General features: G+C 39.6%; 1 long non-coding RNA gene across 1 annotated transcript; it reads left to right on the top strand.

Annotated features, from left to right (window-relative positions):
- Positions 1 to 4,106: 4,106 nt before the first annotated feature.
- LOC106149182 lies at positions 4,107 to 21,627 on the top strand. The gene is made up of 4 exons (XR_001235178.1): positions 4,107 to 4,184; positions 16,875 to 16,950; positions 21,086 to 21,167; positions 21,452 to 21,627. It is a non-coding gene; the product is annotated as an uncharacterized LOC106149182 (long non-coding RNA).
- Positions 21,628 to 25,304: the final 3,677 nt, after the last annotated feature.

Genomic DNA, 25,304 nt, shown 5'->3' on the forward strand with positions numbered 1-25,304 from the left:
GAGGTGACTTGATGGGACTGAGGGTGTAGGAGGAAAAGAAGGCGAGTGGCAGGAGCAGGAGGCCGCTGAGGAAGCAGGGGATTGTGGGATCTGGCTGAAACGCAGTGTGGGGACTTGGGCTTAGACAAACTGGGAGGCTCTCTGTGGATAACGGGAAGATGGAGGAATGGATATAAGCGAACGTGAGGTAGTTTGTAGGTTTCAGGAATGCAGTGGTTGACATAGTTACCTTTTTAAAAATACTACCAGTAACAATCATTACTACTTGCTCAGTACTACATGATTCCAAGGATTTTATTCATATTGGCTAATTTTATCCTCTGAACAGCCCTATGAGGGGTTGTTGGGTTATTTCTTTTTTTTTTTTTTTTTTTTTTTTTTGCGGTACCGGGGATCGAACTCACGACCTTGCGCTTGCCAGGCAGGCTCGGTTATTTCCGTTTTAAAGCTCAGGAAAACCAAACATAGAAATAGGTCAACAAATTTGCCCAAGGTCACATGTAAATGAGATTCAATCCAGGTAAGCCTAGAGCCCGCTCTTAACCACTACCTCACCCACACTTTGTTTTTACTCTCTTTAATGGAGACCGTTAGACAGTGGAGGATAGGTGAAAATGCCTCTAAGGGAAGGAGTGCTTTCTAGGTGGGGCCAGAACAAGTGAAAACGCTCAGGTCAGGAGCAACCAGACACTAGGCGGTTTAAACCACAGAAGCTGCTCAGTGCTGTTTTGATAATTATGTGCTAATAGTTCATTTTCTGGTTGTTTTGTTTTGTTTGATTTGCGGTACTGTGGAGTGCATCCAGGGGCACTCTACCGCTGAGCTATAGCCCCAGCCTTTTTCTTTTGAGACAAGGTCTTGCTAGGACTAAACTTTTAGTCCTGCCTCAGCCTCCAACTCTTTGGGATTACAGGTAGGTGCCACTATGCCTGGCTTCTGTTTGTTTGTGTTAGAAAATGTGTCCTTTTAAAAAATTATCCTCGGAGAAAAGGCTAGGGGAGAGGTTGCGACTCTCAAATCGTTTTTAAACTGGTGAGTGGTGGGTAAACAGGATCTAGTAAACTTATGAACAGAAGAGGTGAGGCTAAGCCACAAGGGAGAGGTGGGATGGACCTGTGCACCTACTGACCGAATTATGCAATTTTAATTTTATAGGAACACTGTGTCTGGGGAACATCTGAGCTGTCAATGTTATTTATATCCCTCATCAGACACGCAGAGGCTCCGTGTGAACCAAAACCCGTGACTCACACTTCCAGCCTCCACAAGCTGGTCAGATGTGCATGTCGTCCTGATCTCCACAGTCCCTTGCCCCTTCATGTTCATTCTCGGTAAACTCGAGTTACTTGACCGGTTGACCAAAGGACTGGAATCTGTCCCACGCACAGTCTAGCTTTTAAAAGTCAAAACAAATTTGGAGCAACCTGAGAAATTATCATATAAAAGAGAAAAGGCTCTCAGAATTTTCAGTGTACAGATGCAAGGTCAAATGTTGATCAGATGTCAACGAACCAGAGGATGACTAGGGACACAGAGTGGCCAAAAGTGTTAACTCACATTTCATTAAGTGTATGTGAATTTATGCAGAAGAAATGGACCTGATTTTGTCATAAATGACCAAAGCTAAAGTAGTTGTCACAATCTAGGAAAGGGTTTAGGATTTATTTATTTAATGTTCCATCCATTGACCAGCTGGAATCAGAAAAGTCAGCCAGACAGTAAACATTACTAAGAAGAGTGTTGGAAAAACAAGATGTTTCTCTTCTACTTCCTTTCTTATACACTTAAAATTCTACACCAAACAAGCTCTACTTATTACCTCTAGAAAAGATCAGAATAAGGATATAAATGCCTTTTCTTATGTTGTGTGGACTACTTTTGGCAGAAAGGCAATAATACACCTGAGAGGAAAGTTGGAAGTCTATAGCTTAGACTTACCCTTTCTTGGCTGCTAGGATAGAAAATCACAATCTGTTGAAAGGAGATAAGACATAGGGTAGAGAGATTTTGCAGAGGAGATGGAAACAAAACTCAAGCTAGAGGACGAAAGATGTTAGGATGATTTGGGACAGGGAAAGTGGTTTTGAACTAAATTCATGGACTCCAGGTATCTTACCCAGTTATCACATGATATAGATGTGGCAGCTGAGAAGGTTAGGGCCATGTTGGATTATGAAGGGAACTAGGTACTTTCAGTTATGATGTCAGTGTTTGAGAGATGGTGAACTGTTTTTCTATAAGGTGTAACTTGTAGCCTTTTCAGACACCAAACCCTGCATAAAACAAGGCTCTATACAAGTATGAAAATTATCATGGTAACCCAAAACATGAATTCCTGAAATCCAAGATTCACCCTTATTTGGGTATAGATGGAAAAAGAATCTCAGAGATCATTATAAATGATTCAGTGCTGCATTTGTTTAATTTCCTCACACAAATGCCTCTTTCATAGGAGAGAAAATGAGAAAGACAAAGTCATTTTTCCTTCAAGATGGTCACATGCTTTTGTCATCTCACACGAAGAGAAAATTTTTTCTCTCTACTCTAGCAGAGAGTTGTGCAGTTTTTCCGTCTCTCCATTTGTATGAATTCCATGAAAATAGTCAGTTGACCTCTACAGTCCTCTCCCCATTCCCCACACATCCTCAGCTAGAGAAGCTGCTGGGTTGTAATTGCTATATCAGGATTTCTCATTCTTGGTTTATGTCTGCTAACCAAGATAATCATAAAAAGATGCGGCTGCCCATTTACAATCACATGGCATATGGAATAACTCCCACATTTTATGGTCTTAAATATTTGACACAAGACTCTGCCCTTAGGATTAAATTTTCTACACATTTCTCTTTGTAAACATTTGCCTCCTGTCAGTCATTACAGGGGAACAGTCTTGTCCTTTTCAAGATTTTCCCATTTTACTTTTATCTCCTGATTGTATTTGGGAGTCAGAGAACTCTACTCTCTGTTTTTTTTTGGTTTTTTTTTTTTTTTTTGGTTTTTGGTTTTTCTCTGGTACCGGGAACCGAACTCATGACCTTGCGCATGCCAGGCAGGCACTTTTGCCGCTGAGCTAAATCCCCAGCCCACTCTGCTCTCTGTTTTGCAAATGCAGCTATTTAAGATTATATTTTATGTGTCACTCAATAGAGTAGGGAGAATATTTGATGATTGTCTTTGTCCGTCCTGGGGATTGAACCCAGGGCCTTTACACTGAGCTATATCCTCAGTAGTTTTTATTTCGAGACAGGGTCTCACTAAGTGGCTAAAGTGTCCGGATTGGGTGTGAATTTCTTATCCTCCTTCCTCAGCCTCCCAGAGTGTTGCTTTCTTATTTTTAAAGGAAGAAGCATCTTAATATTGTTTTCCAGATGACCATGACTCAGAATGCGTATCTGTTCCTCAGATCTGAGGGCTATCATGCCTAATACCATGCATAGCTGCTTTTAAAAATATATTTTCCTTTTGAGCAATACAATGTGGAAATCAGAAACTGGGGGAAAGGAAATGATTACATATGCTTTGCAGTGCGAGACCACCAGCATAGAACTGGGAATCAGAATAACTTTCTGAATTTAGTAAAGGGAGGTTTTCTGGGGTTATTTTGAAAGAAAATCTAGGCGTAGCATCTCCCTTTTGAGTGGGATGGGGACTTGAGTGCTGTTCCAAGCCCAAATGTCCCGTGATCCTTGAGAGTGGGAGGGAAACTGCCCTGTGTTTCAGTTCACAGTGGGACTTCTTTTTTAATTTTATTTTATTGTTCTTTATTGGCACATGTTCACGGTACATAATGATTCTTTTCCTTGTGAGGAATTGGTGTCTGTACATAACACATCTCCTTTTTTGTCCCCTTCCCCTCTCCTCTCTGCCCCTTCCCTCCATCCCTTGGTCCGCAGGGGGAATTCTCGAGGGAAAGACATGCACACACTCTCTTGGGTCTGGATGGCAGGGAGAGAGGGGGCAAAGGCCCTGGTTACACTCAAACAGTGGTGCTTTTTGTCTTTAATCAGGATATTTGGGTTCCAGGACCACAGACATCTCACCTTCCGTGTTTATGTTTATGTTAGCTACTAAGGTGAAATCTCTTTGGAGAATGGACGCTGTTTAACAGAAGGTCTCTTTCCTTCCTGAAGCAAGGAAAAGGCATGGGGCCTCAGGCCCCTTTGCCGGGAGTGCAGAAGAGGCAGGTGAGTACCCTGTGAGAAAAGTGAAGAATTAGGGAGTCCTGGGGATGAACTAGTCAAGGAGATGCATGTACCAGGATGTTAGAGGCCAACACAGCAAAGATTGGCCCAGGGAAGTGGAGGCAAGCCTCACAACTAAAGCTTGAGTTGAAATCGTGGATAGAGGAATATATAAAAAGACAGCGCTGTGGTTCCAGGGGCTAAATTTTAGGATGGCAGTTTTCGGGGAGATGCAGACTAGTTTCCTTGCTCCTACAATGAGAGACAAAGAGGTACACTGGGATCTCAGAACACAGACCTCCTCAAAAGCCTGAAGGTGTTTTCTGTTGATGACTGTGTTTTCTGGCTAAGACTTGCCAGGTTGTCTTCCTGAAGCCCACCTCCCTGAGACACTCAGGGGGGTCAGCAACTCCTGGTGGCCAGGGGGGCAAAAACACTCCTGGTCAAACGGACCTCTTTCTAGGCACAGGTCTAGATGATTTTCCCATGAATGAATATGGTTTTTTTGAAATCATAACAAAACATTGCTAAAACAACAAATACAAAGTTTGGCAAAGCTAGAATTATTCTATTTAACTAGATAATTTATGGGTAGAAAAAAATCTTAAGACTCACCCACGGAAAAGAAGTTATAATTTAACTTTCTAATTTTCCGCTGTTCCCAATTACTACTCCCATAACTACTCTTCAGTGTTTGTTGAGCTCTAGAATGCTGTGATTTATTCCCAGCTCCTGAACTTATGGGGCCTCCATCCAATTTTGTTCCCAAAGCACTCACAAAAGCCCTCCCTCCGGCCAGGGCTTGCCATGGATCAGGAAAGACCATGTACATGAACTGAACAGGGGAAGACTGTATCTACTCTCCTGGCTTGTTTCTTCCATCTTTTCTGTTTTTCACACCAGCGAGATGATACAACGTAAGAGAAAGAGGAAGGAGAAGTCCAGCCTCAGAAAAAACTCTTCGTTTTGTTGTTATTTTTCCTCAAAACATTTACCTCTTCATTTGTCGTGGCCTCCTCCAGCCGAACACTGTGCGCGTCCTTACCGCTACCTCACAACCTAGAGAATCAGTTGAGGAACCTGACTGAAAGTAGGATTTTACAATTTTTATTTTTAGAATGATGAGTCTTGACAAATACACCGGGTCTCCTATACTGCTGATGAGATACAGGTCATTTCCATCATCTCAGGAAGTTCCATGAGCTCCCCTGTGATCATTTCACAGCCCCCAGAAAATGAGCACTTTCTACTTCTGTAGATCAGTTTTGCTTTATCTGGAATTTTCATATCTATAAAATCATGGGACATTTACTGTGTTGTGTTCAATATACTGTGTGTGTGATTCAACTGTGTTGGACCAGCAGTTCGTTCCTCTTTGAGGTATGAAAGGGGGAAAGAGTTGCCTTAAGCAGCCATGCAACTTATTATGAAGATTTTAATAATGATCTGACTTATCTTTGAATGCACTCTTGCATATTCTCTTAACCCAGAATAAAATTCTACAACATCTTTGGCTGAAGCAAGTTGAGATTTCTAAATGGCTTCAATTACACTGAAAAATGAAATAGAGCACTGGCTTAGAATGAGACACATGCACTAGGCTGTAATGTGCTGACTGATTTTAGAACTTATTCTTGCTGTCATTTAAAGTTATGTTTGACTTGACTCTTTCACATTAAATTATTCAGCCAGGAAGAACTACAGAATGCTAGAATTTGAGGGTGTGATTTCATAATCTGTCTCATCGAGTTCTTAGGCTTTGTATTTACAGTATCTAGCTGCAAAAGTTTATGTCAGCATTCCTAAAACTCCTTGTGATTTCTGATCAATTACAGGAACTCCTAAAAATTTTAATTTTAATTGTGAATAGTGTTGAAAAGGATTAGGAGCAAATATTCATTGGTCCTTTGGTTGAAGTTGACAAGTTTGCCATTACTCCTCTCCCCATCAATTGGTTAATCTAGCAGGAGTAAGAGACACATCCAGAAAGCACTATAACGGGGAGTAGTAGCATCTGCAGGAGGTGATCTGAGTAACTGCTTTGTGGGTTCCCCAGGGAGAAGAGTAGGGCTTTCAGTGGATGCAGAATTAAGGACATTCCAGGCAGAACAGACCTGATCATGTGTCATGACTGTGATTCCCACACTGCACATCACCTCTCTGTCCTCACAGAAACTCTGGTTGTTCGTTTGCTTATTTTTGTAGACAAGAAAACCAAGGACCACAAGGCTGTATAACTTTGCTCAAGTCTCACAAATTCAAAGTAGCAGACCTGGCATTGAGTTCATGTTTGTTAAAGCCCCAATCCTATGCCCTTAACTAGAAGGCTATTCTGCCGAACTCTCCCATTCCCCATGGCTTAGATGTCTCCTTGGTGGCTTGTTATCACCTTCTGCGGGCATCCCGGTTGCTTCTCACCTTCCCAGAGGACTTTGGCACAGTGGCTACAGCCTTCTCTCTGCCTCATGCTCTTCTGCCAATTCTTGGGTCTCCGCAATGTCCATGTGGACAACACACCCTTGAGGTCTCAACATCCTGATTGCTGGTGCTTGTTTCTTCCTATTTCCGGTACCCAGTTGCACCTCCACACCCCAGATCTTGAACCATCAGAATCATAAGCTTTTGCAGAACTGTCCAGATTCTTCCCCTTAAGCCAGACCTGCCCCCACTCCTGGTAGATTCTTGAGAGGAGTGGAGTGAAAAGAGGTGGGAAACCATAGTTAGACCTGTGGGTAGACTCCAGCTGGTACTGGACAGGACTCCATTAGTGCTCTGTGTTTACTAGTTAAATCCAGTTAGTAAATATACACTGGATCAGGAAGACAGAACCCAAAGTGCCAGCTTTGTTACTGAAAAAGCTCATTTGAAAGACACCACTAGGCATATGTGTGTGTGTGTGTGTGTGTGTGTGTGTGTGTGTGTGTGTGTGTACATCACAGTGGTTTTTCTTATTCCAAGCTCCAAAACTGGAGGCCTCCCTGCACACAGTTATAGGCATCACTGCACCCTGTGACTCCCCACACCAAACAGGCCAAGAACCCCCTCTACAATTATGGCACAGAGGGGAGTAGATGGTGAGCTCCCTGCAGGCTGGCAGGTCACAAACAGAGAAAACCAGCCCAATCCTTTGGAGGCAGACAGAAGCCAGGATATTATCCTAACCCATCTACTGGGAAAGAAATCGCAGACAGCTATGCTATCTGACCAGCCTGCTGAACCTTGGTACTCATCTCTAAAAATGGAGATAACTGTATCTACTTCTCTGAACAGTCTTGAAGAAGAAATGAGAAGCCCACATCTTCTCTAAGCCCCAGACATGGAGAAGCTCTAGATCACTGGTCACACCGCAGCCTGGGGACCATCCCAGCGTGCCCACTCAACCTGGAGTGAACACAGGCTGTAACACACAGGAAATTTTTGTGCCATATCCCTCCTCCCTACAGATATCTCTCTTCCTCATCATTTCTTACTCACCACTGCTTGACATGGGCGTTTATCATGAAAAAGAAATGCCTGGGGAGGAGGTAATGCAGACCTGGAACCAAGTCATATATTCAGTAAGATTGGTGGAACACTGAGCATGTGCCTGGAATCTTCTGGACATGAGGGCTGAGAGACTGCTCTGCCTAGAGTTCCCTTCCCAGGCCTGTGGCCTCCAGTGGCCTGAGTCTCATCTCCTTGTCAGAGTCCCGGCCCCTGCACCGCCACACACTAATGGGGGTCAGGAGATTCTCGTTACAGTCTCATCCTGTGGATGAAGAGTGGAGGGAGCCAGGAGGTAGAAATCCCTCCAAGAAGATGCTAAAAGTGAGGGAGTGGTGAGAAGTATTAAAATAAGTCGGTGGTGGGAAGAGAAGAGGGACAAACGAGAAGGGACAGGGAGAAGGAGGGACAGGTGAGGAGGGGTTGGAAGCAGTGAGAGGCTTACTTGTGATTGGAAAGCCTGGTGGGAGCTGCTTTGAGCCATGGTCAGGGTGGGGATAAAGGACTGGGTTTTGAATGATTGAATTTGAGAGAACAGCTGAAGAGTTTCAAACATCCTGAAGTCTAGTTGTCAAAAAAAAAAAAAAAAAAAAAAAAAAAAAGAAGAGGTGGTTGGGCCTATATGAAGTTGGAACTGATCTCTAATCTATTTCTGTATGAACTGAAGTCTCAGTCTGCTTGTGGTACCATGGCAGATTATCACACTTTGAGTGGCTGAGACAATGGAAATTTCCTTCTCACAGTTCTGGAGGACAGAAGCCCAGGATCAAGGTGCTGCAGGTTTGGTTTCTCCTGCAATCTCTCTCCCTGCTTTTGTGTGCTCTTTGCTCTGTGTCACACATCCCCATTGTCTCTTTCTTTTGTTTAAAGGACACATATCTAATTGGATTAGAGTCTATCTATCACTTTTTGGAAGGCAATATCATCAAATACACTCACAAAGCCGGATGTGGCGGTGCACGCCTGTAATCACAGTACTTGGGAAGCTGAGGCAGGAGGATCTCTGTGAGTTCAAGGCCAGCTTGTGCTACAAAGTGAGTTCAATGCCAGTTTGGACTTATAGTGAGATCCTGTCTCAAAAAGAACAAAACAAAACAAAACAACCCAAATATACTCACATGGATTAGGAACCAAACGTGACCACCTTTAATCTTATCTCCTTAAAGAATCTCCAAATGTAGTTATTTTGAAGGTTAGGGCTTCAACATGTGAATTTGGTATGTGGCAGGCAGTGACACAGTTCAGTTCATAACAGTCTTCAGTAAACGTCTTTAATATAAATGTAAACTGCATATCCTTGAGTACCGATTGTACTTGCTCCCATTGGTCACAGGTGGTCTGGAGTTTCGACAGCCACAGACTAACTGGAGACCCTTTGGGGAACACCCATTCCCCCTTCTTGCACAACAGAGGTCTCCAGTCATCATATGTCTGCCCCATCCCATGCCTCAGAAATGAAGGGCATAGTTGTCCCCAGACAATGATGTCATGCAGATGTGCTGCTGCCATATTGCAGTGAAGACTTGAGCTAAGATGACTTCCATATGCTTTTCCATGATAATAGCATTCTACACACACTGAGGGTTTGTTGTGGGTTAAAGGGGATGCTATGCTGTGAACATGTCTAACCTCTAACAGTAGTAGGCATTTTTATTCTTAATTTATTGAAGAAGAGGTGCAGAGATTGGGTGAGATTGCTCAAAGCCACAGGGGTGGTAAAGGGTTGGCCAAGAAGTCATCCTGATGGCTCTATGATAGGATGCCTTCCCCTTTTCTGCTACATAATATTGTTTCAGTATGCAGAAAAAAGTCACCAGGAAGAATAAATACCTAAATCATCCCTCATAAATCATAGTGAAGCCATCTCTAAACCCACTTGAAGAAAGTTTTAAGGTGCAGTTCTCAAGGTGTAGAAGTTGGGCACAAAGGCTGAACAAAAGATACATTCCTCTGAAGATTTTTCTTGCAAATGTGATCAGTTTATTAACCCATCTCTGCATTTACTTTTCTTGTGTCTCCTTCAGAATGAGAAAATCCATGTTCCCTCTTCCCTGTGTGTGTAATAAGTTATCCTTACTGCTTTCATTACTTTTCTTGTTGCTAGACAAAATACCGAACACCCAAGGTTAAAGGAGGAAGGATTTATTTAGCTCACGGTTTGTAGAGGTTTTGGTCCATAGTTGGTTCCAAGGCAGGGTGGCATGGGGTAGAACCACAGCAGTTCATGGTAGCAGATGACAGCAAAAGCAACAAGAGCAGAGGTGAGAGCAAGCCTCTTTCAGTCTCTTATATTGTATGCAGGCTACCCGCCCTAGGTCAGGTGTAGCATTTGCATCTCCAATCCCAGCACTAAGCAATGAACCAGCCACAGACTCTAGATTCAGCTGCCTCTGGAAAGCTCACCCCTCATGACCACATGAGGCTTTGGGAGACCTCCAGACACAAACCATAACACTTACTGACAGTTGGAAGAAAGCTTTTCCTCCTCCCGCATGGTTTGCATAAAAAAAAACCCATCAAGCCAGTTCATACCAAGCATGCTGGAAAGAAACTTGCAGGTTGAGGCTTGCAGGTTTCAATAGCATCATTAGACTGAGGAGACCTAAATGTTTATCTTTGCCTAAGGCTTCTATTCTAAACCCTAGAAGCATAACCAATGGCTGTTTGATATGTACAGTTAGATATTCTACACTACCTCAGTGTGGCTTCTACATTTCTCCTTCTTCTGTAAGTATGAACCTCTCATTTGAGCAGGTGGCACCACCATGTACATACCAAGGAGACAAGAAAGAGTTTTTATCAGAGAATGAGACAGCCGACATTTATCTCCAGGTGGAACATCCCAGCAACAATCTCAGGTCATAGCTTTTGTATCTGAGAGAAAAGAATAGAGTTGGCGGCTACCAAGATTAATCTAAAAAGCTTCCTGAATGATTAGATGCCTTTTTTACATTAACAAAATAAAATACTAAGAATGAGATAATAGAATCTATTTATAGAAATTTCTATTAGGTTTATCTCTTTGAAATGATAATTTGTAGGTCAATAAGTGTTGAAATAGTGGCAATTTTATGATTCATTTAATATGTTATGGCCTAATAGATAGGCATCCTTATCAAAAGCATAAAAATAACTACTTTTGATAAAACAGAAAAACATAATCATACTCTACTCATAATTTCAAGTTGTAGAAAAGTTTCTGGCAGGTAATTACATCCAAAGTCTTAAAATTCAAACATTTCCATATAATTTTCTTCAGAGAATAAGAAAATGCCAGTATAAAAAGTAGTGGTGTTCATAATTGGGAAAAGTAGAATTAACCAAGTCTAAAAGAGACTTCACATAAATAAGAGTAATTTATTTCATGAAGTAGCACACAGCTATAAACAGGATGACATAGAATTAAATTTAATGTCATGAAAAGGCAGTCACAACATGTTAGGAAAGAAAAGGGCAAGATATAGAACAGTATGTATGATTCCATTTTTATAAAAAGAATTGTAAGACTGTGTCTAATTATTACAATATGCAGAAAAAATAGTAGAAAGAAAATACTCTTAAATCTTAACCAAGGTCATATCTGGGTGGTGGGATTTCAAAAGCTCTCTATCTACGTAAGTATGTGTATATACAGTGGTACCACAATTCATGGTTTATTCCCCGAGTCTGGAAAAGATGGCCACATTCATGTTTATGTGGGAAAGATGGCCGCAGTTGTGTTTGTCACCCGATGCAGAGTTTGCAAATAAAAACACAATTTTGCTAAACGCTTCTGTTTGTGAACCAAATTGTTTGCAAACAAAAGTGTTCATGAACTGAGTTACAGTTGTAGGTAGATATATATGTATATGTATATAGAGAAACATATATCTATATACATATATAAACTTTATCCATCTATATACTTCTAAGTATTTTTTAACAATTTGAATAAGCTTATACCATTTTTGTAATCAAAATCACATTCAATAAAAATTCACTAAAAAGCTTTAAAAATATTTGAATACATATAGTAATGATCACTTCTTAGAGAAAATCCTAGTGATTAGGTGGAACTGCCCACTCTTTGATATCAGCAATGAGTGATGAAACCTTCTGACATTGTTCATGATCCAACATTTCAACTCTAAAAGCAGAAGAGAGGTTCCCCAGAAGACATTCCATGTGTGGACAGTGGGACGTGCACAAGTTTGCAGGACACACAGAATCTGATGGTCTCATAAGATATCACCTGCTATTTCCATTTTCCCAGAGATACATGTGGCTCTGTGGGTTGAAGGCTAAGCTGTCAAGGCTAATACCATGGCCCATGTATCCTAAATTCTGAAGAAAAGGCAGCTCTGTCATCAAATGTTTCAATGTTAAAGTTTCCTTATTTCCTGATTCCTGTTCTTGAAGTATGTGACCCCATGGGCATAACATGGCAGCTTAGGAGATGTAGGGGCATGAGATAACTTATTTGAATGTCAGATTTTTGTTTCAAATATTCTTATTAGTTTAAATGACCAAGATTTTCTTGCCCAAGGTCCAGTATCCTTTTCTTTGGTGAGGTAGTATGCAAGGGGTAATCAGTAAATATGGCAAACGTTTAAACAAAATTTTATTACAGAAAGGCACATGGCTATTAATTCCCATCAAAACACTTCTCCATTAAACACACCTATCCCATGGTTCTTGCCACTTCGGATGCTGTTCTGAAGTCCTCTTTCTTGTGTGTCTTTATGAGGTGTAATCAAAAATAGGGTGAATGCTGCTGCCGAGTGCCATCAATGGAAAGACAAGTTCATAAATAATCAAAGGCAGTGTGTTCTCATCTGCTTTATTCGCAGCATCTGACTCTTCCCAAAAGTCAAAACGATCACTAAAGTCAAAATTTTGAATCAATTTGGGACACTGAGGCAGCCATGACAGCTCAACTAATGACATTCACAAAAGAGGACTTCCAGAACTGTTTCAGAAAGCGGCAGAATGATGCGATAAGCATGCTCAAACGCAAGGGAAATATTCTGAGGGAAATTAATGGCAATGTGTCTTTTCCTGTGAAATTTAAACACACACTATATTTTTCGATCATACAGTGTGTGTGGTAATGTGGGGTTCCGTCTCCAATCTCATGCTATATCATGGAAATTTAAGAGTCACATATGGAATCTGCATTTTCTAGAAGCAATGTCTAAATACTAAAAAGAAATATATGAAATTAATTTTAATAAGACATTTTATTCATACAATATAGCCTAATGTTAGTATTTCAATGTATAATCAAGATGTAAAATGACTATGCTGGGCGTGGTGGTGCACACCTGTAATTCCAGCACAGAGGAGGCTGAGGCAGGAGGATTGCCACAAGTTCAGGGTCAGCCTGGGATACATAGTAAGACTCTGTCTCAAAAAAAAAAAGATATAAAATGACTGAGGTATGTTCTTTACCTTTTGTTTTATCCTGCTATTATTTCTTAAAAATACACAAGTATTTATAGGCATTTGTTTTCCTTCCTTTTCTTAGGTAAATGGCTACATACTAATAGATTATTTTGCACCTGGCTTTTTAACTTTATGTATGTGGAGATCACTCCATTGTAACATGTAGATATTATGATCATATTTATAGGTACATATTACTTTAATGTGTAGATATTCCATTTTAACCAGTTTACTGTTAATAGGGTATGTGTAATTTTTAATCCTTTATTGCTAGATGGTTTTCCAGTGAATGACCCTGTATATATATCTTTTATATTTTTGTCAGTATATAATAAAAGTGCTTTAGAATTTACAAATTTCAAGATTCTAGCCCTACTATATGCAGGATTCTAGGCTTACTGTGTGAGGAATAGAAAATGAAGTGCTTGGGTCTCAAGCACTTCACTGACACAAGGAGTAAAATGATGGACATTTATGCTTGTAGGTTGCAAGAGCCCTTTTCTTTGTTCTTCACCCTTCAGAGACAGTCCTAACAGGCTGACATCGTTTATGATCAAACTGTGGGAGGATCAGGCCTGGGCAAGACTTTGCCTTGTCCCTCACCACCATCTAAGCCCGCCTCCTACCAGGTGAGACTAAGGATCCTGAGGACCCCCTGGCTCTTGGTCAGCTCTGCCGCTGACTTCTCCTTTCAGACTGGGACTGGACTCGAACCACTCCTTTTTACCAGCAGACCTCAAATCTTACACTCTGAGGCCACTTCCACCCTCTTGACACATCACTGGGGCTGGAATCTTAATAATAATCATAACTGAACTGCTAGCAGTATCCTTGGATTATAACATTCTGTTAAGCAGCAATGACATTTTTTATTGCATGTTCCTCCAAATTCAAGGACATTTGAGAATTTCCAAAATTTTAGAACCACCAGCACTAGCAGGGGAAGAACTTCTGAGCCAAATGCTCCTCCCTGGTTGCCATATTCTGTAGAAAACACTGGTCACGCTCCCAGAATGTGTCACTCACTGCAGAGGGAGTTAGGGTGCTTTCAGGCAGAAAGGCACAGTTTGCCTTTGGATTTATTTTCATTCTAAGCTTCTGAAGGGTAAGGAATTGTTATGATCCTGATAAAAGGCTACTTTGGGGACTACATCTTTAAAAATGTATGTATGTATGTAAACCCAGGGCCTTGACAATTAAGTTATATCTATATCCCTTTTTTTTTATTTTTTATTTTGAGACAGGATCTTGCTAAGTCACTAAGTTGTCCAGGCTGGGCTTGAACTTGCAGTTGTTCTCCTGCTTTGGCTTCTTAGAGTCCTAGGATTACAGGCATGTTCCAGCATGCTTGGTTTACATTTAATTCTTGAGAATAACTTGGCATAAGGAAGTCAAGGGGAGAAATAGGTGCCCCTATAAGGCTAACCAGGATTAATAGTTGAAAGGCTTAGGCTATAAAAGCAGTGGGAGCTGGAAGACAGCCCACAAGCAAAGTAAATTCTGTTTTCAGTTTTAATTTTTTTTATTAGTGCATGTTTCTAATATATAATGATTACATTTCTTACAAGGAGTTGGTGTATGTACGTGACACATCTTAATTTAAGCAATGTAAATTTTACAAGTTACTCATTGACACTGGATAAAAGAGGCTTTCTTTAGTACCTCCCCAAGAAGATTTGAACTTAAATATAGAAATAAAGCATCAGAAGCATCACAGCTATTCCCAGTTCTCTATGTACTGAGCTAACATGGCTTTGGACAGTTTTGGTTCTGAAGTCGGTTGGGAAATTTCCTTCTTCCAATTGTGGGATGATTAGAACTCAGGTGTTTCCTGAGGGTTGGAAGCAGAAAGACAAGTTGGAGCTGTGAATCGAGGTCAGCAGTCATTAGCCTCAGACCTGAAAACTCCAGCTACTGCTGACTTCCTTGAGAAAATGTCTTAAGCCCAACTTGTGGGCCAGTCCTCTCCCAACCTCAGCTCTGGGCAAAGAAAAGCTTTTGCCAGATAAAACATTACAGAAGAATCGAAAACTCATCTCTGGCAAGGTTTCTACTGGAGCACACGTGCTCAGTAAGACCAAAGCAAAGGCCAGGATATTAACTTTTTCGCTTTGTCTAATGAGTTATCAAAATTTGGCAGGAAATGAGAAAAACTATATGCACCACTAAATTTCCTGGTTTTCTCAGATGGAGGAGTTCGTGGGAAGGTGGGTACTGTGAGGGTCCTTTTTGAACATGACCAGCCTGACAAAGGACAAATATGAAGGGGATAAAACATACACTAGTTCTGCCCTGTGATAACCACAGAATGTAGATAACTGTAACAAAGCGAAGAGAAAAATATTTACATGACGGCTGTGCACGCTTTGAAATGGATCAGATCTCTATGGGAAGTTAGTGGCTAAGGGGGCTTTTGAAGCCCTCATCTATGAGCAATTTCTTGAAAGAATGGGTTTTAACCTTGTAATAGTTACCAAGCAGCTGAGTTCCTGGGACCCGTTGAGGCTAAAGACTCTTTTGGCAGAGACCTTCTCGAAGGTGTGAATGGAATGGTGTGAGATCTTTGCTCAGCTGGACGCTCATGCGGTACTTCCTCATGTTTCGATGATATTTCTCAACTCCTGAGAAATAAAGAGCACACCTCCCTCACCAGATATGGACAGGTTGTGACTGCCCCGTGACCAGTGCCATGGCTTCCAAAAACTCTTCCTTCTGCCTCTCTGAGATTTCACTCCTAGAGGACTCAGAATACCCAGGAATACTGATTTGGCAAAGAAATAATAACCTAACTCCATGCTTTGGGAGTGACTACAAGCAATAGGTCAACAGCTAATCTGTCATATTTCACTGTAGAAAGAGTTTATTTGGAATGTAATCAGATGCATTGTAATCAATGTGTAAGATTAGGATGCTGTCATTTTGGGAGAGTTCATTCAACTGTGTTAAACCATAAACCCATGCTTTCAGAAAGCTTCCAGAATGCTGACATGTTTAGTTGTTAGACTGCTGAAATTTTTATGTCAAATAGAGCTTATAAGGTTTATATGTATTATTATTCCAATTGTAGCCTCAACCAATGCCATGTTTGATTGCTGTTATGCCTGAAGCTTTAAAGCAGTCTCACACCTAGAAATTGACACAAGGTCCTGCATGATCACATTTATAAAATACTTTGGTTTGCCCTAGCAGAGAAAGAGAAGGATGTGGTTTAAAATTTAATCATTACATACAATGTTACAAGCGGGGCAATTTGGAAAGAATATTACTAGGTGGTTACTCTTTAACAAAATGTAAATACACACACTTTAAGACTCAACATCCAGGCAAACACATATACTGCAATGCCCCAGGAATTCTATATATGAGTGATATTTTTTTCCCTTAGAGCCAAACAGCCACTTTCCTTTCTCTCCCTTCCTCCTTCCCTTTTTTCCTTCTCCTTTGCACACAAAGTGACCTCATCTCACAACAATCTTCTCTTCTAACTCAGATTTTCTTGACAGTGTATTTTTTCTATCCCTGTGGAATTAAAATTTTGCTGCCATTGCACTTTTCTGGGCATAGTTCAGGCAAATAGATTTGTTTACTCTTAAAACTCTAAGTGCCTTCCAACTTTTATAAAGTATGGGAATTAAATAAAGTCTCAGTAGATTAACTCATATAATTTTTTTAAAGTTGAGCTACCAAATAAACCCATTTTTGTTCCTCACTAGAAACACCGGGGGTGTAAGTCTGCTTTTTGCAGATTAATATACAGTACTAACATGTCCCTTACTGCTGTCATAGGCCTAAAGCTGGGAAGTATATTTCAGAGTCCTGAAGGATGGTATTGCTCTCATCAAACATAGGAACAAAACTGAAGGTATTTTCTGTCTTTGTTTCCTTTAATATTAACCAGCTCAAAATATGCTAACATTCCAAACCTGGTCTTCTCTAATCTATAAAAAATCCTTCTTTTTTCCTTAGACTAAGTATAGTGTGTGTATTAGAAGAGGGTAAATAAATAAATTGATTAGGTTGGAGAAGAGATAAACACATAGCTGCCCTTATAGAATTGTGTAAGTTCCAGGGAGTGTAAAGGATGACATTGTCAGTCCTCCTGGAGGGAGAGGAGTGTCACCTGGGGGTTGTTCAGGAGCGTCAGCCATGTGGGAAAAAGAATGGTTAAGAGACTATTTCCAGCCAGAAGGAATAACATGGGTAAAATTCTGGAAGTTGAAACAAGGTGGTTGTCTTTGTCCATTAACTGTTGCTATAACTAAATATTGCAGACTGGATAATTTATAAGGAATAAAGGTTTATTCCACTCATCATTGTGGAGGCTGAGAGATCCCTTTGGGGAAGACCTTCTTGCAGGCAAAGACTCCTTCAGGGTCCCAAGGATACACAGGCATCACTCGGGAAGAGGTGGCCAATCTAGCTTTTATACCGGCTCCATTCTTGAGGTAACCAATTAAGGCTTAAGTCCATTAATATGTGAATGGACTGATCCATCCATGAGGGGAGAACCTCTAGGACCCAGTCACTTTTCAAAGGCCCCACCTCAAATACCACTGGCATAATTAATGACTTTGGAGGCTAAGTTTCCAATACAAGAATTCTGGGAGATATTTAAATAATAATATCCTTCATCAAAAGATCATCTGATACAGATTGTTATTATTTTTCACTTAACATTCTATTGTACTCATTTTTCTCAAGAGTTCATAAACAGGGGCTGGGGATTTAGCTCAGTGGTGCAGCACCTGCCTGGCAAACATGAGGTCTCGAGTTCAATTCCTGGTACCAAAAAAAAAGGAGTTCCTAGAGATCTATATCATTCTTTCTAATTGCCCATAATGACATTGATAAGATATGCCATCAACTGGCTATCTGGTTCCCTATTGCTTGTTATTTAGGTTGTTTTCAGTAGTTATAAATAATTGTCCAATCATTGAGATCTCTGGAAGAGAAATTGCTGGAGCAGAGTAACCACAGGCCAAGTACATTTTGATATATATAGCTGATTTATATGCTTATACCTACTCCAAAAGTATGTGAAATCCATTTCTTTGCATGCCTAGAGCTTGGAAGACTGTGAATCAATTTTGGTTTTGCCAGTCACTTCAATGACTATCATTATTTTGTTTTTCTTTTTTTATTTTAAAGAGGGAAAAAAACTAACAAAACAACAACAAGGAAGACAAAAACAAAAACAACACACAAACAACAAAAACAATACATGACCTCAAAACAAAATGATAGGAATTAACAATGGTTGCTATACTACATACTATTATCTTCAACAAAGTTGCTCGGTCCACCAGATGTAAGAGTGAAAGATTGATCAAACAATTGAAGACAATAACAAGTAATAAAAAAAAAAATTTGAAACAATACAGAGCTTCACCATACAAGACGGTAGGAATTCAACAATGCTTCTTATATATTGCATATTGTTGTCTTCAAATCAGTCATTCTGATTACCAGATATAAACTTGCAAAATTGGTCAAGGGAAAAGAAAATTTTAAGCATTAACTGTTCCTTTCAATAAACCACAGACCTCAGCAATACACCTATCCCAGCTATCCTTGTATATACATATAAATGTTGTTTTTCATTTTAAAGAAAAAAGAAAAAAATCCAAAATAACAAAAACAAATACATAAGCAGAAAAGAATAAAAAACAATAAAAATGGTACAGAATTTCAAAACAAAGTGATAGGATATTAACAATGGTTGTTATATTACATAATGTTATCTTCCAAGTGGTTGCTCAGATAACCAGATATGAAGGGAAAAAGAAATAAGAAAGAGAAAAAAAATATATATATATATACACGATAGTTAAGATAATTGTACTACTAATTTTTATTGGTTTATTGAAAGGAACAGTTAATGTGTAATTGCTTGATCAATATTTTGTTTTTCTTTAAATTCATTTTTCTGTATTACTAGAGATTGAGTATCTTTCACTATGTTTGATGTTTGTATTCTTGGTTACAGAATTAATTGTCTTTGACTTTGCCTATTTTTAAAATTAGAATATTGTCTTTTTATCCTTTAATGGGAACATTTTGTCTGCTCATATTTTAATCAGTGTGATATTTATCTTTCAACTTTATTTATAGGATCTTTTATAGTTCCTAAGTTTTAAATTTTTATGAAAATGATTTTGAAAACATAAAAAAAGACATTATAGAAAATTGTAAAAAAGATCTTTTTTTTTTTACTCCTTGGATGTGTGTTCTTTGCAGTTCAGTTTTACTGCTTCTCACATTAAGAGATGGGACCTATTATTTGGCTTCTGACCTGCATATTGGCCCACGGAATGGAGTAGAAGTGACAATGTGCCTCATTTGCTGTTTTTTTGAAACACTACTTCTGTTATCTGAAAACTCCAGAGGGATTATTGGGAGATAAGAGACACAGGCCCAGTCACCCTCCCCCATGACATTACCTAGCAATGTTTGATATAGAAGAAATGGTGGGAAAAGTCATCTACATATACGGCTTGCTGGCCACCCACCAGCTGAGTGTAGACTTGTGAGTAAGTCCCTCAAAACAAACTACACCTGACCCAGGTCGGCTGCGGAGCTATAATAAATGTCTGTAGCTTGAAAGTCCTAAAGTTTTGTGGCAGTTTGGTATGAGACAGTAAATAATTGATTAACTTATATTTTCTTCCAATAATGGGTTTTATTTTGGAATTTAAAAAAAATTCTTGTCTTTAATCCATATAGAGTGTATTTTTGTGCATGATATGAGATGAGGGAATCTTTACTTTTTGCTAAGAAGGCGTCATTGGTTTTTGTTAAATGTATAACCAATTTTCTCAACACTATTTATTGAAATTTCTTTTGCCACTGATTTGTAGAGTCATGGTTTTCATTAGCTAAATTCCCATATACACAAGGGTTGACTTTTGGATCCTCTAATATGTTCCACTGATTTATTTCCTTATTTCTGTGCCAATAACACAGTGCTTAATTGCTTAATTTTAGAGTATGACTTGATATCTGGAGTCGTCCTAGGGAATAATGTAGGAGCCAGTTATGAGAACTGAAGGGGAGGGAGAGTGTCTTAAATACTGTTGTATCCCTCACACGATCCAGCTAACTTGTGGACGTGGTGGTGCGGCAGCCAAGTGTTTTTTGAAAGAGGAAACATCTGACTTTCTAGGACAGTGGAAGCTATGGCACTCGCTATGCTAGAAATAAATTTGGGAGCCTTATGCTTTATGAGAAGGACTTTATAGTCATTATCTCTTGCTATCCTCTCAATAACTATAAGCTACAAGGCAAACAATCTGAGAAAGGTTATGTCATCATATAGTAGAGATGGAAGAAGAGAGGAGGAGGAAAACGTTAACATTTACTATTTATTTGGTGTTGATTTACCTTATTTATGTCTCATAACAAATCTGTAAAGTTAGTACTATTTTTATCTCCATTTTTCAGAAGAGAAGATGAAATTCAAGAGACTCTAAGTAACTACATCAAAATCGTACAGTGAGCCAAAATGTCAAATTAACAAGAATACGGAAACACACACACACACACACACACACACACACACACACACACACACACACACACCTTTGAAAGAAAATACTCCTAAAGGTTAAGGGTGGTTTTCATTAAAATCTTCATTTCCTCCCTGACATTTTTGCTGTTCAGATTTCCTGCATAGTTTTCTTTCTCATACTTAGTCTGGCATGGTCAGTTTTACCAAGGCAGAAGGAGCCGGATTCCATGTGAGACATCACCATTCTGCCATAGTGATTTTCCAGCCTGTGTTTCCATTTTTCTATGACATTTGTCCTTGAAATGTTCTGCTCCTGCTACCCTACTTTTAAGCAACTCTGTAGTCCTTATCTTGAAGCAGATAGAACCAGATCATTGAATGAATTTTATCCAAAGAAATATGAGATAATAAGCAGCTGTCCAAGAAGTTTGGATGTACCGTACACAAAGGATTCATTCAATTTTATATCTTTCCCTTTTCTGCTCCTGAGGCCCCTGTGGATTGCAGAAGTATGGACAAGTGTGAAGCTTTAGTGTGTCTGGAAGCAGCTGGCCTCTTGTGGTGGAAGAAAAGTAAGAGCTGGTTTATGAGAATAAAGACAGAGAAGGTAACCTCTAAAATAGAAAAAAAGGATAGAACTTCTGAAAATAAAGGTGAGAAACCCCACTAATTTGGCTGAAGCAAGGAAAGGAAAAAAAAAAAAAAAGAAAGGCAAGAGACTAAAAAAAGTGAAATAAGTGAAAGTCATAAATCAAAGGAAGCTAATTTTTTTGGTAGTTCCATTACATGTGGATAAGTTGAATTCTTTATTAAGACAGACCAAGACAGCATTGTTTTTATTTGTTTATTTATAAAGAGCACATGTGAAGTTTAATGGAGCACAGAAAATGGAGGAAGAGATAAGCACATACAGCTTGCTGAAATTGCCATGTCTGCTCAGTACTACTGAAGATCCAGGAGGGAATGCAAACTGTGATGCTTTTTTTGGAAAGCAATCTGGAAAAGTGTACACAATACTGAATTAAAATAGTTGACCCAGCAAACAATCCTCTTTTTATGATTTTACCCTACAGAATATAAATATAAGAACCCCATGAAGGGGCTGGGGATTTAGCTCAGCGGCAAAGCGCCTGCCTGGCAAGTGCAAGGTCATGAGTTCAGTTCCCGGTACCGGAGAAAAACCAAAAAAAAAAAAAAAAAAGAACCCCATGAAATACTTGCAAACATTATTTTCTCACATGGCTACTACAGCACATAGCTCATATGGCTTCCTGTAGGATTAACTGCAATTATAAATTTAACTTATTTGTCATCGTTCCAAGCACATAATACATACACTGTGAATGTTAGCAATTACTATTACCAAATAAGTATAAGCTTTAACAAAGCATTACCATATATGTAAGTTTCTTGGTAAAAGCTACTGTTTATTACGTGGTAGTCAGTTTTTTCATTGCTGTGACAAATACCCTAGACAAGGCAACTTGGAAGAAAGGTTTAGCTTTGGCTCCTGGCTACTGAGGTTTCAGTTCATGGTTGGTTGGTTCCATTGTTTTGGGGCCTGTGGGGAAGCAGACCATCATGGCAGGGAGCACATGGTGATCAAAGTGGGGGAGAGAGAGAGAGAGAGAGAGGGAGAGAGAGAGAATTAGGGTAGGGCATGCTCCTACCCTAATTAAGTGACTTTCTTCCACAAGGCTCCACATATCTTAAAGGTTTCACCACCTCCCAGTAATGCCACAGGGTGGTGACCAAGATGTTAACACATGGGCTTTGGGGTACATTTAAAATCCAAACCATTTCAGTATACAAATTCTTATCTCCTTTATCCAAGATCTGGAGGCTGAGACCTGGAACTATATAAGAATGAAATGGTAAGATATACCACCAATTGAACCACTAACATAAATGATAATAAAAATTCCTCTGATGTGATAATTGAATCAATGAGAAGAGAATAAAAACTTCCTTTTATGCAACTTGTCCAAATCATATTTTTTAAAAATGAAAGTTGGTTTACTCAATACTGAAGATTAAAGTTTCTATGGCAACAGAAATGAATAGTCTAATATCATTGTTGATGTTCATAAAGCTCCTTTCCTATTGCTTGTGGTCCCCAACATGCTCACACTTGTCAACCTGTGTGTGCCTCCCTGCTTAGCTGTTTGGCAGTTTTCCTTGCTGAAGACACCCAAGAACCTATTTACCCCCACTCAAACCTTCTCTATCATATGCAACAATTTCATCACTCCATTGCAAGTTTCCTACTTACCCCAAAGCAGTCACTTATCCAGTGTCAATTTCTAAACTTCTGCATTAATAAGAATCATCTGTGCCTCAAAAAGCTAAACTTAGAACGGCTGTGTGGTCCAGCTATCCCACTACTGAGTATGTATCCAATGGAAATGAGACCAGTATATCAAAGAGATACCTGCACTCCCATGTTTATTCCACCATTACTCACAAGAGCCAAGGCATGACATCAGTCAGGGTGCCCATGGACAGAAGAATGGATAAGGAAACTTATATATACACAGCAGGATATTATTCAGCTATAAAAAAAAAAGATTGAAATTACTCTTGTGCTAACACACATGGAACAGGAGGACATAATATTAAGTGAAATAAGCCAGGAACAGAAAGACAGAGACTGCATATTCTCATTTACACATGGAAGCTAAGAAAGTTGATTTCACAGAAGACAGAATAGTGGTCACCAGAGGCTAGGAAGTATAGGTATAAAAGAGATATGCAATACCAAAACACAGGAAGAACAAGTTCCAGTGTTCTAAACACAGTAGAATGACTATAATTTACAATTTACTACATAGTTTATAAAGAACTAGAAGAGGTGTTTGAAGTGTGCCAACAGAAAGGGATGGTTGTGTGTACATATTGAGCTGTCGTACTGTATACCATAAATATGTGTATTTGTCATCTGTCAGTTAAAAAATCAGAATCATCCAAGAAGGACTTTAACTACAGATTCCTGGATTTCTGCTGTAGGTACTGGAGTTGGTGAGTCAGTGATGAAGTACAGGGCTGGTTTTGTTTTGTTTTTGCAGTACTGGAGATGGAACCCAGGCCCCTGAACACACTAGGCAAATGCTCTACCACTGAGCCACATCCACACCCCTCAATTGTTTTTTTTTCAACAGAACAAACACCCAGGGGATTTCTGTGCAAGTGATCCAGCAGTCACATTTGGAAAAAAACATTGCTTTTAAACATGGTATAAATCCTTGTCCTACAGACCAGCAATATCTGCAGTCTATGGAACTTGTCAGAAATGCATTATCTCAAGTCCTACTGCCAACCTTCTGAGTTAGAAACTACATTTTAAAAAAATTCTCAGATGCCCCATGTGGATGTTAAATTTTGTAAAGTATTGGTTGAATCATCTAGAAGAACTATGTAAACCACATATTTCAGTAAGCATCTTGCCACTACTTTGAGGCAACACATTTTATAGCTCTTATTGAGAAATATTATATACCATTCAAAATTTCCCATTTTTGTTTCCTTTGTAAAACATGAAGATTTTTTTTTTTTACTAAGATCTTATATTTTCTTTTTACAAAATCCTCTCGGGAGGTTGTACAGCCACCAGGAAAAGGATGGAGTATTTCCAATCCAATAAAATTTTCTTAACTGTACATTTCACACATCAGGTCTATTGTGCTCACTAAATTTGCACATTTGATTTGTTTGCTTAAGGTGAGACATGTGGGTCAGGTCCCAAACAAACATCTCATCTTGTCTGATGAAATCAGGAAGGTGCTTCTGGTGTCCAAGCAACAGAGCATCTCATCCACAGGGAGGAACTCAAATCCTCAGCCAGGAAAAGCAAGAACATCTGTTCTGCTCATGATCCTTCCTGCTGGCTGGGCTGGGATGGTGGGGGCGGTCAGGATACAGTACTGGGCCTTCATAGAAAGATCCTGTTATGGTCATCAAAAGAGGTTGGCAGTAGAATGCAGGACACATCCACAGGGAATAAATACAGAGTTATGAAAAAAAGATTACCAGTAAAACTATGAACTAGAAGGACCCACAGACTGGGACAGACCCTGTTTTTCTTTTTTCTTTCCTAGTTTATTTCTACTCATTAGAAAAAGACTAAGAATATTGTAAAAAGAACATTTTCATTATGTGAAATAATATGGAAGAATAAAAACACAGATCAGTTCCAAAAGCATTATGAATGCTTCATATGTTTTTTAATCAGTTGGTAACAATTTCTTAAAAACAAAACTTGAAGCCGGGCGTGGTAGTACACACCTATAAATCTAGCAGTCGGGAGATGGAGGCAGGAGGATCGCTGTGAGTTTGAGGCCAGCCTGGGTTACACAGTGAGCTCAAGGCCAGGCTGAACCATAGAGCGAGACCCTGTCTCTAAATAATACATACATACACACACACATATACTTGATTTTTAGCATTTTATTCCACTTCTCCATTTAAAATCTTCCTTTCTCTCACTTAGTGGGATACAGGGGCCACCCTTGAGGCCACAGGTTGAAACAGAAAGTATTTTGGCGCTCATGATATCGGGGCTGAGCCACCCGCTCAAGTGAGTTACTAAAGAAGACCCCACACACATACACTGCTGGAATCTGACCCCTAATGAAGCGTTCCATAGCATGCCATTTTGCTGCTGCAGCCATGCGACCTTGTAAATGGGTAGATTTGCTCCTGCCCAGCTCATT

The sequence above is a fragment of the Chinchilla lanigera genome, unplaced genomic scaffold (assembly GCF_000276665.1).
Source record: "Chinchilla lanigera isolate Chin_1 unplaced genomic scaffold, ChiLan1.0 scaffold00038, whole genome shotgun sequence".
NCBI lineage: Eukaryota > Metazoa > Chordata > Mammalia > Rodentia > Chinchillidae > Chinchilla > Chinchilla lanigera.